Source organism: Bufo bufo, chromosome 1 (genome assembly GCF_905171765.1).
Source record: "Bufo bufo chromosome 1, aBufBuf1.1, whole genome shotgun sequence".
Lineage (NCBI taxonomy): Eukaryota > Metazoa > Chordata > Amphibia > Anura > Bufonidae > Bufo > Bufo bufo.
The window spans coordinates 449,361,152-449,379,214 of record NC_053389.1 but is presented as its reverse complement, the minus strand read 5'-3'; positions in this window follow the sequence as shown (position 1 = coordinate 449,379,214).

The window sequence follows — 18,063 nt, the reverse complement described above, 5'->3', positions numbered from 1 at the left end:
CGACACCTGTTGTTGCACCTGCGGTGTTTCGGGGTATGACCGGTTCTGCCCCTCTTCCACAGCACTTTGGGGGAGAGCCAACTCAGTGCCGAGGTTTCCTTAACCAGGTGGGCATTTATTTCGAGTTGCTGCCACATGCCTTTCCCACTGAGAGATCAAAGGTGGGCTTCTTGATCTCGCTGCTCTCGGACAAGGCCTTGGCCTGGGCCAGCCCTTTATGGGAGAACAACAATCCGGTGGTTGCCGAGTTTTCCGGTTTTGTTGCTTCTCTTCGGAAGGTATTCGATGTGCCGGCTCGTGCTGCCTCTGCTGCGAAGCTCCTTATGTCCATCAGACAGGGTTCACGATCCGTAGCTGAATACGCCATTGAGTTTCGTACCCTGGCAGCAGAGGTGGGCTGGAATAATGAGGCTCTGGTCGCTGCTTTCTCTCATGGTCTCTCGGATGCCTTGAAGGATGAGGTTGCAGCTAAGGACCTACCAGTGGAGCTCGAGTCTCTTATTTCTTTCCTGATTTTGATTGACACCAGACTCAGGGAGAGACCTTCCTTTAAGGAGAGCCTGCGGAGGTTTTCTAACAGATTGGCGCCTACGTTTGCTGTCCCACCCGTGCCTCCCTCTCCTCCCACGCCTCCTGGGGATGACTTGTCTGGGGGTGAACCCATGCAGCTGGGGTTTGCTTGCCTGTCCGAGGGGGAGAGGGTACTCCGGAGACGCGAGGGCCGATGCATGTACTGTGGTCTCGGTGGGCATTTTCGGTTGGCATGTCCGAACCGTCCGGGAAACGCTCGCACCTGAGATCCTGTCGGGGGCAGATCTTGGGTGGAGTCTCCTCGTCCCCGGTTTCCCGTGTTGACAAACCACTGATCACTGTTGTCCTCTCCTGGGTCGGGGGCTCGGTGACGACCGAGGCGTTGGTGGACTCTGCTGCTGGTGGTTTGTTCATTGATAATGTGTTCGCTGCCGCCAATTCCATTTCTCTGCAGGCTCGAGGTTCCCCACTGGCTCTTGAGGCGATAGACGGCAGACCCCTTCTGCCGCCACACGTGACTCATGAGACCCTTCCAGTGGGGATAGCCATTGGTGCCGTTCACAGAGAGTCGGTCTGCCTCCAGGTTATTTCGTCTCCACACTACTCGGTGGTCTTGGGGTACCCCTGGCTCCGGAAGCATAATCCGACTTTCGATTGGAGATCGGCCGAGATCCTCTCGTGGTCACCGCAGTGTGGGGCTAGTTGCATCCATGGGTCTGTCAAGTTGCTGTGTACTTCCTCGGACTCTCTGTTGCCTCCTGAATACGAGGAGTACCGGGATGTATTCGATAAGGTGCGCGCGGTTGCCTTACCTCCGCACCGCCCATACGATTGTGCCATAGAGTTACAATCTGGTGCCGTTCCTCCTCGTGGCAAAGTCTATCCACTGTCGGTAGCGGAGAATGAGGCCATGGAGGAGTACGTGAGGGAGGCGCTTTCACGCGGACACATTCGCAAATCCTCGTCCCCGGCAGGGGCTGGATTTTTCTTTGTGAAAAAGAAGGGCGGTGAGTTGAGGCCTTGCATCGATTACAGGGGTCTCAATCGCATCACGATCAAGAACGCTTACCCGATACCCTTGATTTACGAGCTGTTCGATCGCCTTAAAGGGGCCACGGTCTTTACCAAACTCGACCTGAGGGCGGCATATAACCTGGTAAGGATCAAGGCGGGCGATGAGTGGAAGACCGCGTTTAACACCAGGACCGGTCATTATGAATCCTTGGTTATGCCCTTTGGGTTGTGCAATGCGCCCGCAGTCTTTCAGGAATTCATCAACGATGTTTTCCGTGACCTGTTGCAGCAGTGTGTGGTGGTCTATTTGGATGACATCTTGGTATATTCTGAATCCATGGAGGCCCACATTCTGGATGTCAGACGAGTGTTGCAACGGTTACGAGAGAACAAGCTGTTCGGTAAACTTGAGAAATGCGAATTTCACCGATCCCAGGTAACCTTCTTAGGTTACATCATTTCCGCTGAGGGGTTCTCCATGGATCCTGAGAAGGTTTCGGCTGTCTTACAGTGGCCCCAGCCCAGTGGTCTTCGTTCCCTGCAGCGCTTTTTGGGCTTCGCCAATTATTATCGGAAGTTCATCAGGGACTTTTCCATGCTAGCCAAGCCTCTCACGGATCTGACCAGGAAGGGCAGTAATTCCCAGGTCTGGCCGCTCGAGGCCATCCGAGCTTTTGAGGCTCTAAAGTCCGCCTTTGTGTCGGCTCCGATTCTGTCGCATCCCAACCCTGGGTTGCCCTTTGTCCTCGAGGTGGACGCGTCTGAGACGGGAGTAGGCGCCCTTCTGTCTCAGCGTAGAACACCAGAGGGTCCTCTGCTTCCTTGTGGGTTTTACTCCCGGAAACTGTCTTCCGCGGAGTGCAACTATCAGATTGGTGACAGGGAGTTATTGGCCATCGTGCAGGCCCTTAAAGAATGGAGGCACTTGCTCGAGGGTTCGGTGGTTCCGGTCCTCATCCTGACGGACCACAAGAATCTGACCTACCTTTCTGAGGCCAAGAGATTGACACCACGTCAGGCCAGATGGGCTCTGTTCTTGTCACGTTTTAATTACGTGGTCTCCTACCTACCCGGTTCCAAGAACATCAGGGCGGATGCCTTATCACGGCAGTACTCCGAGCTGTCCAGGGAGGAGTCGATTCCGACTTCGGTCATACCTCCGAATCAGATCTTGGCCGCCATTCGCACCAGCCTGACCTCTCCCCTGGGTGAGCAGATTTTGGCGGCTCAATCTGGTGCTCCCTCTGGGAGACCCAACGGCAGATGTTTTGTGCCTGAGGAGTTGCGCACTCGGTTGTTGCGAACCTACCATAACTCCAAGACCGCGGGGCATCCTGGAAAGAATCAGCTGTCCTGGGCTGTTTCACGTCTGTTCTGGTGGCCTTCCCTACGTTCCGACATCGCCGCATATGTAGCGGCATGCTCCGTTTGTGCCCAGAGTAAGTCCCCTCGGCACCTTCCGTTGGGCCTTCTGCAACCCATAGCCACCGGGGAGCGCCCATGGTCACACCTGGGGATGGATTTCATTGTGGACCTCCCTGCATCCCGAGGCCATACGGTCATTCTCATGATTGTGGATCGGTTTTCCAAAATGTGCCACTGTGTTCCTCTCAAGAAGTTACCCTCTGCACAAGAGTTGGCCACGATTTTTTCCAGGGAGGTCTTCCGGTTGCACAGTTTGCCCAAGGAGATTGTGTCGGATCGGGGGAGTCAGTTTGTGTCCAGGTTCTGGCGCGCCTTTTGCTCCCAGTTGGGGATTCATCTCTCCTTCTCCTCGGCCTACCACCCTCAGTCCAATGGGGCCGCAGAACGATCCAATCAGGCCTTGGAGCAATTCCTTCGTTGCTATGTCTCCGATCACCAAGACAATTGGGTTGACCTCCTGCCTTGGGCTGAGTTTGCCAGGAACACGGTGGTGAACTCTTCCTCTGGGACGTCTCCCTTCATGGCCAATTATGGGTTCCAACCTGCCGTGTTACCGGAGGTATTCTCTCCCCAGGATATTCCGGCTGTGGAGGATCACCTTTCCGTCCTACGTGCTTCTTGGGTACTGATCCAGAAGTCCCTTGAGGTCTCTGCGCAGCGCCAGAGACTCCAGGCTGATCGCAGACGAGCGCCTGCTCCTTCCTACCAGGTCGGAGACCGTGTATGGTTGTCCACCCGCAACCTCAACCTTCGAGTGCCCACCCCCAAGCTGGCGCCTCGCTTTGTTGGTCCCTTCCGAGTGCTTCGCAGGGTAAACCCGGTAGCCTATGCCCTTGCGCTTCCTCCTGGCATGCGGATCTCCAACGTGTTTCATGTCTCCCTGTTGAAGCCACTGGTGTGTAATCGTTTCACTTCCTCGGTTCCTCGGCCTCGTCCGGTCCAAGTGGGTAATCGTGAGGAGTATGAGGTGAGCAATATCCTGGACTCACGCCTGGTCCGCGGTCGGGTGCAGTTTTTGGTCCATTGGCGTGGTTATGGTCCAGAGGAGCGTTCCTGGGTTCCCTCCGCAGATGTCCATGCTCCTGCCTTGCTCCGAGCCTTCCACGCACGCTTCCCTCAGAAACCATTCTTTACTCCGCGGAGGAGGGGCCCTTGAGGGGGAGGTACTGTCATGGTCTTACCTTCTTGCTGTTCTCCTTCGTTTGACATGTGCTAGCGGCCATCTTGGTTTCTGGGTTTCTTGTAGCCTCCCACCCTGCGGCTCCTCCTTTCCACTGGGAGGAGCTGGATGCCCAGCTCATATATATAGGAGGTCTGTGGCTTCAGTTCCTTGCTTGGTCCTCCTGTGTTCACATGCTTCTAGACTGCTGCTGCTTCTGGTTCCTGATCCTGGTTTCGTCCGACTACCCTGCTGGTTCCTGATCCTGGTTTCGTCCGACTACCCTGCTGGTTCCTGATCCTGGATTCGTCTGACTACCCTTCTGGTTCCTGACCTCTGGCTTCGCAAAGACTCTGCTTCGGTTTCGCCATCCGTTTGGACTTTTGCTTTACAGCTTTATTTTCAATAAAGCCTTCTTATTTTCACTTATCCCTTGTTGTACGTCTGGTTCATGGTTCCGTGACAAATATATAGTTATATAGCAAATATTCGGAAAAAACGAATATAGAGCAATTTAGCTAATATAGTGCTATAATCTTTTTTTTCAATAGTTGAATTTTTTTTCCAATGTGTACTTCAGATAAGAAAAAAAATAAAACTATTAGACAAACAAGATTATAGCACTATATTAGCTAAATTGCTCTATATTAGTTTTTTTTTTCGAATATTTGCTATATTACTATATATTCTTGTTTTAGAATATTACGAATATTTGAAAAAACAAATGAGATGAGAAAAAAATTACAACTATTAGACAAAGAAGATTATAGCACTATAATAGCTATTTTGCTCTATATTCGTTTTTTCAAATATTCGCTATATTGCTATATATTCTTGTTTTAGAATATTATGAATATTCCAAAAAATTTATATATTCGATATAGTGCTATATACAGTCCTGATCTAAAGTTTAAGACCACTTGATAAATGGCAAAAAATCATATTTAGCATGGCTGGATCTTAACAAGGTTCCAATTAGAGCTTCAACATGCAACAAGAAGAAATGGGAGTGAGACAAAACATTTTTTGAGCATTCAATTTAATGAAAACAATGAATAAACTGAAACAGGCTGTTTTTCAGCTGATCAAAATTTTAGGACCACATGCCTTTAAAAGGCCAAATCTGTGCAAAGATGTGGATTCATTGTCATTTTCTGTCAGGTAGTCACACGTTGTGATGGCAAAGGTAAAAAAAATCTGCTGAGGTGGGACGCAGAAATTGGAATTTCTTAAATGATCCTGAGGGTTATGGAACAAAAAAGTCAAGTGGAAGACCCAAAATAATTTCATCAGCACTGAGCCGGAGGATCCAATTGGCTGTCCGTCAAGACACTGGACGATCCTCGACCCAAATTAAGGCCCTTACTGGTGCTGACTGCAGCCCCATAACCATCAGACGGCATCTGAGACTGAAGGGCTTCAAAAACAAAAAAACGTCTTCAAAGACCTCATTTCCTTGAACGCCACAGAACTGCTCGTTTGGACTTTGCAAGAGAGCACCAAACATGGGACATTCAAAGGTGGAAGAACGTTTAATTCTCTGATGAGAAAAAATTTAGCCTTGATGGTCCTGATGGTTTCCAACGTTACTGGCATGACAAGCAGATCCCACCTGGGATGTTTTCTATGCGCTATAGTGGAGGGGGCGCCATAATGGTCTGGGGTGCTTTTTCCTTCAGTGGAACAATGGAGCTTCAGGAAGTGCAGGGGCGTCAAACGGCCGCTGGCTATGTCCAGATGTTGCAGAGAGCATTCCTCATGACTGAGAGCCCTCGTCTGTGTGGTAACGACTGGGTTTTTCAACAGGACAACGCTACAGTACACAATGCTCAGGACAAGGGACTTCTTCCAGGAGAATAATATCACTCTTTTGGCCCATCCTGCATGTTCCCCTGATCTAAATCCAATTGAGAACCTTTGGGGATGGATGGCAAGGGAAGTTTTCAAAAATGGACAACAGTTCCAGACAGTAGATGGCCTTCATGCGGCCGTCTTCACCACTTGGAGAAATGTTCCCACTCACCTCATGGAAACGCTTGCATCAAGCATGCCTAAACAAATTTTTGAAGTGATAAATAATAACGGCGGAGCTACTCATTACTGAGTTCATGTTTGGAAGTTGGATTTCTGTTTTGGGGGGGTTTAGGTTTTTTTTGGAGGTGTGGTCCTAAACTTTTGATCAGCTGAAAAACAGCCTGTTTGAGTTTATTTGTTGTTTTCATTCAATTGAATGCTCAAAAAATGTTTTGTCTCACTCCCATTTCTTCTTGTTGCATGTTGAAGCTCTACTTGGAACCTTGTTAAGATCCAGCCATGCTAAATATGATTTTTTGCCATTTTTCAAGTGGTCTTAAACTTTTGATCAGGACTGTATTTGTTTTTTAGAATATTCATCATTTATCCCATTTAAAGTCATGATTCCTCCCTGCTTCTTGCTTGTAGGCCAATGAGTCTTTGGCCCACAAGCAAGAAGCAGGGAGGAATCATGTTTTTACTCGGCAATTGAAAAATTTGCAATAAAAATTTGCATTAAGAAAATTTGCATTACAAAAATTCGCAATAAAAATATCTCGAATATTTGAAATTACGAATATATATCACTATATTCTAAATATTTCGAAGTACCTATATTAACAATAAAAATTTGCAATTCGAATATTCGTGATCAACACTATCCAGCAATAACATCAGGGAGGGGTCTGATTAACTCCAGATTTATTCTAAGCAGTGTGTACATTTTGGACAGATTTATTCTGGCTGTGTACATTTTGGACCATCATGTTTATACAATGTATAGTATGAGGGAGCACTGGGAGTGACATATTTTCTTCCAGTGTTACACACACTAGAATTTCATCAGGTTGTAGTAAAGCATGCAGCAATGAAGTTCGTAGAGCGGAGCTGCCCAATTTAGCCATCATATGAGAGAAAAGAACTGAGCTAAGATAGCTCCAGGCAGGTAGTTGCCAGATAAAAACTCACCGAAAAGTGAGATCCAGACAACAAAGGATAGAAACAGTGAACCATGGTGGAGGTTGGAGTGCAGTATACATACAGTAGAAATACAGGCAAATACTTATCCATCAAGCAATAACATTAGGGAGGTGTCTTATTAACTCCATATTTATTCTGAGCAGTACAACAAACCCAAATATACAGCCAATGTCATTACGAACTATCGTCAGCATTAAGAAGAACAACAAGTCCTGGGAGTGATGATATGGCACTCACAGAGCCCTGATCTCAACATCATAAATGTCTGTCTGGGATTACATGAAGAGACAAAAGGATTTTGAAGAAGCCTACATCCACAGAATATCTGTTGTTAGTTCTCCAAGATGTTTGGAACAACTTCCCTGCCAAGTTCCTTTAAAAACAATACCTAGAAGAACTGATGCTGTGTTGAAAGCAAAGGATGGTCACACCAAATATTGATTTGATTTAGATATCTCTTTTGTTCATTCACTTTATTTTTATCAATTAACAAAATTATATCTATTAACACTTTCTTGTCTCACATTCTTAATTTATATTTTTTTCCATACTTGCCTAAAATGTTTACACAGTACTATATATGTGGTATGGTTGCCAGTATTTGTTGGTTAGCTGAAAGGAACCAATTTCTCACTTCCAGTTGTAAAGAGAGAGAGAGCAAGCGATAATATATTAAAGATTTACTTTCTAAGGCTCTGTTCACCTCATGTATGCTTTACATTTGCTTCATACACCATAAAAATCTCTCAATGTGTAAATGTTACAGCCTTTTGTTTGCGCTGTGACACTGTTGCCTCAATTGCGATTGCCCGTGGCAACGTGTTGCTGTGAGAGCATGCGGTGGCAGTGTCTCGGCCTTCTGGGTGATTGCCGTGACATGGTTGCCACGCATGCTGTTGCCGGTGGTAACGTGTGGCTTAGTTTGCTTGTGTGTGCACTTCCCCTTTAAGTGGCTTCCTTCCTCTGTCTGGTGTTGGAAGGGTTAACTCCCTTCCTAGTGTTTTGTGAACACTGGGTTTATGTGTTTGTGGGTGTGGGTGTGGCTGCTTGGGCAATTTAGTCTCTGCTGGAAGCCTGTAGCGCATGTGTTCCTCCAGACTTAGTGTGTGCTGGTGGTTCACTGCTCCTGGCTTTACCATCTGTCCAGTGAGGGCCACCCTTGTGGTCAAAGATGTTCAATGTCATCCCAGTGTCTCCTTCCCTTCCTGTCCCTATTTGTATGGAGTGGGTTATGTTCAGGGTGTTTGTATGTCTAGTTTGGTGTTACATGTCTGGTGGTGTTTGGTGTCCAGCATGTTTACTAGACATTCCCCTGTCTCATGTTATTGTAGCTATGGTGCCCTGGGTTCCTGTGTGGTTTGTTGTGTGTGCTGTGTCCTTTAATGTTGGTGTGGACAGCAGCACTAGTGCACGGGTTCCAGTCAGTGTGTCTGTGGCAGGTAAGTGTGTTATTGGTTTTGCTTACCTGCCATCTCCTTATGCTGTATGTGTTCCCCTCTCCTTGCAGCCTGGCCTCAGATAGAGACTCCTGTTCCTCCATTACTGGGATGAACAGGTCGTCTCTTCCCTGCTCCTTGGTGAGGGATTACCAGGGCGACTTAGGGTCTCTAGGAATCCTGAGTATGAGTCGTACTACCATCGGGGTCCACTCATACGGTGAGGAGTCAGGGCGAGGATTAGGGAAGCTGTAGGAGGTGACCTGCTCCCTTATTACTCCTTTTGGCCAGGCTGATCCCCTTTTACACTTTGACACCGCACGGTGGGGGGTTTCCCCCACTCCCCGCCGTGACAGTAAAGCCCCCAAAATATGCACCTGAACAGCAAACATAAGGATAAGTCATTTATAGGCTCCTCTCTCTCTCTCTAAATATATATCCACTGATTAGCAAAAGGGTAACAATGTTTTGAACTTTTGACTTTCAGACTCCATATCTCACCATCTACTACAGCTTCAAACGTAAGACTACCATCATATTATAGATAATGATCTTGACTATCTCATACATAAATTAACTTGCAACTATTTAGTATATAATTAGTTATGCAGATTCTTGTCATGTAACTGCATTGTTACTGTTTTGCTCCTGGTGATGGAACAATCTTTTTCTTCTTGTATACTACAAATTACAACCTGTTCTCACATTCCCTAATAGCTCAGTATGTTATTAGGTTGATTCCCAAGTGAAAGGTCACTGATTTGAATCCAGAAGCAGCCATGAAGAATATTTCCCAAGAAAAGAAAAAAAGCATCATCCAGGTCATCAATAGCGGTATCTCGGACAAGAAAATTGCCAAAGTGCATCATGTGAGTGCCATGACAGTTGGAAGAATACGAAAGGAAGTCCGTCCATTCATTCATTACAAGCCAAGAGGTGGACGTCCAGTCAAAATATCATAGTCAACAAGTTGACTCATCATCAGTGATGGCCAGTTCGCAGTGTTCGCCTGTAAACACATGCGGGCTGCCATCTTGACTCACTCGGCCGGCGATGCACAGGTAAGCCCTTACCTGTGCCGCAAGCCGGTCTGAAATCAAATGCGGTCACGGGGAGCAGGCAGTTCCGAGAACAGCCTGATGAAGGCCCCCGGCAGCTGTTCTCGGAACTGCCTGCTCCCCGTGACCGGATTTGATTTCAGACCGGCTCGCGGCACAGGTAAGGGCTTACATGTGCATCGCCGGCCGGGTGAGTCAAGATGGCAGCCCGCATGTGTTTGCAGGCGAACACTGCGAACTGGACATCACTGCTCATCACAAGGTCTATCAGTTCTGGTGCAACAAACACAACAGCGGAGGTGGCTCATATGCTTTGTAATAGTGAGAATCCAGACACCCATGCAAGCACCGTGTGCTGCGCATCATAAAAGTTGAATGGTGGCCTGAAAAAAGGTGAAGAAGCCTCAAATTCAAAATCATCAAAAGAAGTGTCAGCTCGAGTTTGCAAAAAGTGCTGACAGTAGAAGATTGGAAACGGGTGATTTGGAGCCATGAGATGAAAGTCAATAGACTGTACTCTGATGGGTCTGGAAGAAACAAGGGAAAAGAGGGCTAACAGATCGAGAAATTGAAAGATCTGTCAAGTTCGGTGGAGGAAGCCTGATGATATAGGGTTGTTTCACAGCCAAAGGCATTAGATACTTGACCAGGATTGACGGTGGTCTCAATGTTGACCTATACAGTTTGTCACTAATCACTGGAATATAGGTTCTATGTGGTTTACACTCCACTAGTAGCCAACTACCAATCATTGCTGAAAGGAACGTTCTTATTAACTAAAACACTAAATCTTTATTAAATACTTTGTTTTAAATTCATGGGAGGAATTCATAATGGTATACATCCAAAAATGTAAATTCATATTAGATGCCTGCAGCTACCGAGGAAGTGATAATGTGCCCCAAGGTGTTATAGTGAAACGATCCCCTAGGGTATATCCTCGTCTATGTAGCCTGCTAGTAACCTTTGATCTGCTGAACTGCTTATGCACCACAATTTACAAGGCATAAGTGTACAGCTGGAAAGGTTGCTACAATGTTGCGGGTAGGAAGCCAGCAGTGGAGACTAAGTTGTGCAATCTTCGGCTGTTCCGCCCATAAGACAGAGTCCCCCAAATTCTCTGAAATGCCTTTGGCTTATGGTAGAGAAATGAACATTCATTGCACGGGCAACAGCTCTGGTAGACATTCCTGCAGTCAGCGTGCCAATTGCACGCTCCCTCAAACGTTGCAACATCTGTGGCATTGTGCTGTGTGATCAAACTGCACATTTCAGAGTCTAAGGCACACCTGTGCAATATTCATGCTGTCTAATCAGCACCTTGGTATGCCACACCTATGAGGTGGGATGGATTGTCTTGGCAAAGGAGAAGTGCTTACTTACACAGATTTAGACAGAATTGTGAACAATATTTGAGAGTAATGGGTCTTTTGTGTATGCAGAAAATGTTTCAGATTTTTGAGTTCAGCTCATGCAAAAGGGAGCTAAACCAAAAAACTGAAAGTGTTGCGTTTATATTTTTGTTCAGTGTATGTATATATATATATATATATATATATATATATATATATATATATATATTGCTTGCGAACTGTTTGAGAAATGTATACCTGTCTGGTGGATTCCAAACACTCTTTCAATAACTGTTGGACCTATAGGGGTCTAGTTTAGTGTTTGAATAAAACATACACACCAAACACAATGTGTACTTATCCTAACAAAAAGCATATCCCTACTAAAGCTGACTCTACTTCTTACACAGCAAAATAGCACTAAATGCATTGCACATTCTTGTAAAAATTGATGTTCAGAGTGGGTGTTCTATTTATAGTCCCAAAACTGTTGTCAAAATGGAGCGAGGAAGGGGACTAAGAACGTCCAGGATCCATTGAGTGAAGGACGGCAGCAGGCGAGCGTTCTTCACTCAATGCGCCTGAGCGTAATACTAAAATGGACGGCGCGGGATTTGCGGAGCACGGAGGAAACAAAAGATGTCAATCACCTTTACAAGGGCGTGACAAACGGTGAGAGGACGGAGTCTCTAGGTGCTGCAGCAACGGCCCACTAGCACCTAGAGGCTAATTCGCATATTATAAAATTCATTATTTAGCGCGAACGGCGGCAGGCAGGGAGAGATAAGTCATACAGTTATGTTCTGCTGACATTAGCACATCGCTAATGTCAGCCAGCTACATAACGATTTTTCTAATGACAGAAACCCTTTAATATCAGGTGAAATTTTCATTTTGCATTTTTCAAAAAAGGTTTTCTATGTCTGGTCTAAATCACTTTGTCCCATCAGTAAATGTGTGTTTTAGAGAAGACAATTAACTTTGTGGATTTTCCAGATTAATCTGATTTAAACAGAGGCTGCTCAATTTTAAAGAATCAAAGAAAGAAGGCAACCATCTGTCATAAGCTTGTATTCACCCTCATAAATTCATCATTACAAGCCAATGCTTTTAAAGTGAAGTAATAAATATTCTCAGAGCTCAAAATCTTTCTTAAACTGTGCGTTTGATGTTATTCAGGCACTGTGAAGTATTCAAATTAACCCATTTAAAAGAAGGTTTCTTTTACAGGATAATAATAGCATTGACAAAAGTTCAAATTCTAACACAGATAGACAGACAAATAGACAGACAGATGATAGATAGATAGATAGATAGATAGATAGATACTGTAGATAGATAGATTTAGATTACCTATATCCTGTATGATTTACGCCTCAGGTACATGGCTGTGTACATTTTGGACCATCATCTTTACAATCTACAGTATGAGGGAGCACTGAGAGTGGCATATGTTCTAACCATGTTACATACGCTATAATTTTATCAGGTTATGGTAAAGCATGCAGAAATAGAGTTTGTAGAGTGGAGATGCCCAATTTAGCTATCATATGAGAGAAAAGAACCAAGCTAAGATAGATCCAGGCTAGGCAGTTGACAGATAAAACCTCAATGAAAAGTGAGATCCAGACAACAAAGGCTGGACACACATAGGGGGAGATTTATCAAACTGGTGTAAAGTAGAACTGGCTTAGTTGCCCATAGCAACCAATCAGAATCCACCTATCAATTTTCACAGCTCCACTGGAAAATGAAAGATGGAATCTGATTGGTTGCTATGGGCAACTAAGCCAGTTCTACTTTACACCAGTTTGATAAATCTCCCCAATAGAGTTTTTGATAAAGTTTTTTTTTTTTTTTAAACAAAGCCAGAAGTGGATACAGCAGGAAGGCATTTCTTTATATTTCCCATAACTTTTATATCCCCTAGTCTTGGTTTACAAAATGCATTGGAAATTGCCACAAAAACTGTGTTAAGTTCTAGCCTCATACAGCATTCGATATTCAAACACAATTTTGTGCATGAAGATTGCAGCACTGCCAAATCACACAATTTTAAATAGATAAGATAACTAGCACCTATGGCATTTCCTATCCTCTGAAAAAAATAAAAAAATACTCCAACCAACATTCTTCCTATTTTACCCCTTTCTCTATCACATTCCTTCCTGTAACACATTTTCCTTCCAACTCTATGGTATAAAAACTTGAAAAATACCCTGTAGACATCTATGGGGACATTCTTCAAACTGGTGTAAAGTAGAACTGGCTTAGTTTCCCATAGCAACCAATCAGATTCCACCTTCCATTTTTCATAGCTCATTTGTAAAATGAAAGGTAAAATCTGATTGGTTGCTATGAACAACTAAGCCAGTTTTACTTTACACCAGTCTGATAAATCTCCCCCCTAGTACTTTATGGACTCAACTAATAGTGAACCAGGCATGCTGTCATGGTAGGATTGATCCTGCTAATTAAAATTATACCCCGTCATTAGTGATGAGTGGCAGGGGTCATATTCAAATTCGCGATATTTCGCGAATATTTCGTAGAATATTCGTCGAATATTCGCAAATTCGAATATTCGTTATATATTCTACGATTTTTTTACTCAAAAAATCGGCAAGGTAATGATCGTGTAATATGCGAATTTTCGTATACGAATTTTCACATTTTTATTGCAAATTTTTCAACTTTTAGACGAAGAATAATATAGCACTATATTAGCTAAATTGCTCTATATTCGTTTTTTTTTCTTCGAATATTCGCTATATTGCTATAACTAATTCATTTTTTCGAATATTCGTAATATTCTAAAACAAGAGTATATAGCAATATAGCGAATATTCGAAAAAACGAATATAGAGCAATTTAGCTAATATAGTGCTATATTCTTCTTTGTCTAATAGTTGTAATTTTTTTCTCATCTGAAGTTCAGATTGGAAAAAAATTACAACTATAAAAAAAAAGATTATAGCACTACATTAGCTAAATTGCTCTATATTAGTTTTTTTCGAATATTCAATATATTGCTAAAACAAGAATATATAGCAATATAGCGAATATTCGAAAAAAACGAATATAGAGCAATTTAGCTAATATAGTGCTATAATCTTCTTTGTCTAATAGTTGTAATTTTTTTCTCATCTGAAGTTCAGATTGGAAAAAAATTACAACTATAAAAAAAAAAAGATTATAGCACTATATTAGCTAAATTGCTCTATATTAGTTTTTTTCGAATATTCACTATATTGCTAAAACAAGAATATATAGCAATATAGCGAATATTCGAAAAAAAAAGAATATAGAGCAAAATTCGCAAACAACACTACTCCTTAATTCAAGTATATTGCAGCCTTCTTATTGGCCCACAAGCTAGAAGCAGGGAGGGATCATGTGTACTGATTTAGAAAAAAAAATATCGAATATAAAAAAAATAATAAAAAATAATAATAATAAAAAAAACATTGAATATTCGAAATTACGAATACATATCACTATATTCGAAATATTCTCAAATTTTTGAAGTTCCTATATTCGCGATAAAAATTCGAAATTTGAATATTCGTGATCAACACTACCCGTCATGATAAAATTGGTTGCGGTATTCCACAGAAAAAAAGTTTTATTCTTTATGCAAATAAGAGCTTTGAGCTCCACTGCATTAAGTGCTGGCTATACCCCTTGGTGCACTTAAAACTCTCATCAGCATAACAAATAATATATATTTTTTTTTTCTTGAGAAAGCCACAACCAATGTTCTCAAGACAGGTATCACTTTAATCATTAGGATCAAACCTGCCAAACAGTATACCTGGTTTATTAGGGTTGATCCTATTGATGTGTGTTCTTTAATGCCACTTGTTATGCCAGGAATACTTTGCCACGAGCTTGTAAGTGTCTTTATAAAATGATAAGGGGCTTGATAAATATGAAAATCATGAGTGACATTCTAATCAACAGAAATAATTTTTGTAAAAATGATTGTACTTTTTGAACATATCTATCGCTGTTACCTCCGTAACTCTATATATACTTTATAACCCTAAAACTGAACACAAATATGCAAGAATTTGAAGGACTGTCAATGATGATCTACAGAATGTGGAAACTGGCTCAATTTACCTGATATATACCATTTCCCTATTCATATAATGCAGCCAAGAGTAGAAACTGGCTTGAGGACAGATATTTTACTTGCCTAAAGCTAGAGTTGTTGTTTTTCTTTAGCAAACATGACATAAAAAATGTTCTCTCATTGGCTGCCAAACTATAATCTAAAAACAGACCCCATTTCTGCAGAGAAATTTTGAAAACTAGGTGAAGAGAAACTGGAAATTGCCTCTGGCAAGACACTGAAATTGAGGTTACATTGACAGAACTAATTTTAAAGTTTAAACATCACTGTATAAGTTGACATAAATGTGTTGGCAAAAATCACTTTCTTGGATAACTAATACATTCTTATAACTTTAAACAATCTTATATCTGTGTATGAGAGACATTGCCTGAAAGTTCAGCACAGATAATCTGTACAATTACATAGATTAATAAAGAGAGAGATGATAAATAAATTGCTCTTTACTATCACAGGGTTCATGTACAAACAGAGTTATAAATTACATAGAAACACACAAGTCAACAATTAACCTCTTTAGTCCTGCAGTATTTTTCCTTTTGTATTTTAATTTTTCACTCCCTAGCCATAACTTTTTTATTTTTCCATTCACATAGTTATATAAAGGCTTGTTTTTTGTGGGACAAATTGTACTTTCAAATGGGATAATTTAATATTGGATATGATGTAGTGGGAAGCTGAGAAAAATTCCAAATGAGGTGGAATTGGAACACAGTTTGCTATAGTTTTGCTGGTTTTATTATCACAGCTTTACCCATGTGGTAAAGAGTTATTATATTACATTCATTCTCAGGGTCAGTATGATTCCAGAAATGCCACATTTATATAGTTTTTCTTGTGTTTTAATACTGAAAAAATAAAACCTTTGGAAGGGCTCACTTTTTGCAGGACAATCTGTAGTTTTTAGTTATACTATTTTGGGGTGTGTATGAATTTTACTAAATGGGAAAACACTAAGTAAAACTGACTTGGAAAAAGACTTAGACATTTTTTAGTAAAGTAAACTGTAGCAACCAGCGTTGTCTGCTGCCAAGGCTAATAAAATGATGTGGTTCATGAATAGAGGCATAAATGACTAGAACCTAGTTTTATCGCTTTGCAAATCACTACTCAGACTGCACGTAGAGCATTGTGATTACTGGGATGATTACAGGTGGGCCGTTGCTCAAAGGTGGCCTGAGCCCTCCTCATGGCTACCAGCTGGGTACATAACAATGTGATTCTCCCAGTGTTAATTAACTGTATGCTATAGGGGCAGTATCATTATTAGGGGCGCTATAGGTGGTTATTGGGGCACATTTCTGCAGGATAGCATTTAGGGGCATTGGAAAATATAGCAGGCACGGTATTGGGGGTGGAAGCAGGATGATATTGTTGGGACACCAGGGTGGGAAGGATGATGTTAAAGTGAGATCTCTGTACCAAACTCTACAGAGATGAGACGTGGCTAAATGAAGACAGCATGATGGCCTGGTCCTATTGGACATGAGGAAAGAAAGCATCTACTATACATTAGAAGTGCTGTCACTGAAATAAGTCATCACGGTCTAAATGGAGAAGATGTAGAAAGACATTGTCTACATCAGAGCATACATCACTGGAACTGGCCACCATAGAGGAGCAGCTATTGGGGAGGTATTATGTATTTATGGGGCAGTATATTGTGCTTCACTGTGGTATTTATTTGGCTGAAGCAATATTTTGTGCTGCACTGTAGTATTTGGTTCTTCTGGGGCAGTGTTTTGTGCTGCACTGTGGTTATTTGATTCTACTAGAACAGTATTTTGTGCTGTAATGTGGTATTTCTTGCCTGACCTACTTGTGTTGGCCCCAACCTCAATTTTGACTCACCTACAACATAGAGACACATTTTTTTTTTCCAGGGCTACTTTAAATTCCCAGTCTTCCCCTGGAACCAGTGCATAGAAAAGGCATAGTAGATCTTCAGTGGATTCAAAGGAGGGCAACTAAAGTAATGTTTTGTAATGGAAGAATTACAGTACACAAAAAGCGGACTATTTAGTTTAGAAAAAAGATGGCTGAGGGGCGATTAATACCTACAGTATGTGTAAATATATCAGAAATCAGTACAGAAATCTCTCCTATGATCATTTTATACCCATGACTGTGACAATGACAACATTAGAGATGGCCTTGTGGTTCGTCCTGCTCTCGATTCGCCGAACATGCAAACATATAGCGTTTTTCGCACGCGCCATATTTTTTTGCATAGCGCCGAACTTTGACCCATGACACATCCAGGGGCGGACTGACCGGTCGGGCATTTCGGACGTGTTCCGAGGGCCCGGCCAGGATAGGGGCCCGCCCCAGCTGTGCTAAAGAGTTTTTTTTCACCGCCTATTTCGCGTCCCCTCGTCACGTGACCTATTCCTCCCAGTAGCCCATACATTACAGGCTTTTTCTATTTGGAGGAGGCTAAAAGACCTTTCATGATGTCACGACCACGTGATCCTGCATGGGTGGAGTCAGTCTCCTGGGCTGGCTGTTCAGCGTAAGGAGGTAAAGGACCTGTGATGATGTCAAGACCATGTGATCCTGTGTGGAAGGAGTCAGTCTCCTGGGCTGGCTGTTCAGCGTGAGGAGGTAAAGGACCTGTGATGATGTCAAGACCATGTGATCCTGTGTGGGAGGAGTCAGGCTCACAGGCTGTGCAACTGGAGGAGGTAAAAAACCTGTGATGCTGTCGCTACCCTGTGATGCTGTATGGGCGAAGTCAAGTGAGATTCCCTAGGTAAAGTCTGTGACCAGGGCCCCACCTATGTTGCAGATCTACAACTTTCAGAATTTCTTGCCCACCAAAGACTGCCAGGACATGCTCAGAGTTTTAGCAGCAGCCTCAGAGCCACAGGTTGGAAAATATTGGTCTACAGAATTATTTATATATCTTAAGGCCTCTTTCACACTTGCGTTGTCCAGATCCGGCGTGTACTCCATT